Below are 1,139 nucleotides of genomic sequence, written 5' to 3' on the forward strand. Positions count from 1 at the left end.
TCAGAATTGAGGTATGTACTTGTGTGTCACATTTAGTAACTCAGTATATGTAAGACCACATCTTTCTATTTTCATATTTCCCTTTTTTTCTTGCATAGCAATGCATCAGACTGCTTCTTCATCCTGGCTTCATAGTAATCACTCTCACATGTACATTTTTGGAGTGAACATAATTGTAATAAACGATTGAAAACTTTCAAATAAGTATGTACACCTACCTGGGTTATTCCCCCCTATCATCCTCTATTAGTTTTCATGAGACAATTTTTTTTTCATAAAATGAAAAGGCAAAACAGGTGTTAGGTTATTTATGTTTGACAAAATTCATATCATTTAAATAATTAAAACTAATTTGTGTTCAGAGCTACAGTTGCATCTTTATTAGAGAAACAAATACAAATAGGCATCTCTATAGAGCTGTTTATTCAATAATGAGATTAAATAGAAGATATTCCATAGCCTCAGTTCTCTCACATTAATATAGTAATCTAGGATACTAATTTATTTGCCCTTGTTACAATTCCCCATCCATTATGATTATATACAACTATTAAAAAACCCAAACCCACACATTTTAAATAATTTTTCTTTAAAAAATATCCTAACCAAATTATCAAATATGCTTTTGATTTAAACAATATTCTTGTTACAAACCTCAGATGATGGTACTTTTTTAAAATTTAGTCACAGGAGAGAAAGTTTCATTTATAAATAAGAGTAAAATTTTGATGTAAACCCAACTGCATGACATTTTGTTTTTATTATATATAGCCTACACTATATTATAAAATCTATTTTTAAAATAATACAGTAAATCTTAAGTGTAGCAGCCTATAATATTAAGCACTTTTTTAAAGAGAATAAGCTATGAATATGGCAAAAACCAAAATGCACTGTATGTGTAATTGTAGTCTGCTAATAACCTGTTAAAGCAGCATAATACTTACCCTTGGAATAAAATGCATCAAAATACAACCGCAGGTAATAACTATGCGTATTCATATGTTTATGAGAAAACAAGCAGATTTCAAAAGGCAAAATATTTAGATAACTATAATCAAATTCATTTTGTTCTTTCATTCAGAAAAGACTTTTCAGTCATTTTAACTAAAGATGCAGCACATAACATGTATAAGAAC

At 28.4% G+C, this 1,139-nt stretch overlaps 1 protein-coding gene across 3 annotated transcripts in view; it reads right to left on the reverse strand.

Annotated features, from left to right (window-relative positions):
- Nucleotides 1-1,084: 1,084 nt before the first annotated feature.
- NOVA1 (NOVA alternative splicing regulator 1) overlaps nucleotides 1,085-1,139 on the reverse strand; it is a 280,986-nt gene continuing 280,931 nt past the window's right edge. Inside the window, exon 5 of one of the 3 annotated variants that reach the window (XM_075065498.1) lies at nucleotides 1,085-1,139. This exon is cut by the window's right edge and continues 5,115 nt beyond it. The gene's annotated coding sequence lies outside the window, so the exon portion shown is untranslated. The other 2 variants (XM_075065497.1, XM_075065496.1) reach the window with 2 other exon arrangements.

The sequence above is a fragment of the Chelonoidis abingdonii genome, chromosome 4 (genome assembly GCF_003597395.2).
Source record: "Chelonoidis abingdonii isolate Lonesome George chromosome 4, CheloAbing_2.0, whole genome shotgun sequence".
NCBI lineage: Eukaryota > Metazoa > Chordata > Testudines > Testudinidae > Chelonoidis > Chelonoidis abingdonii.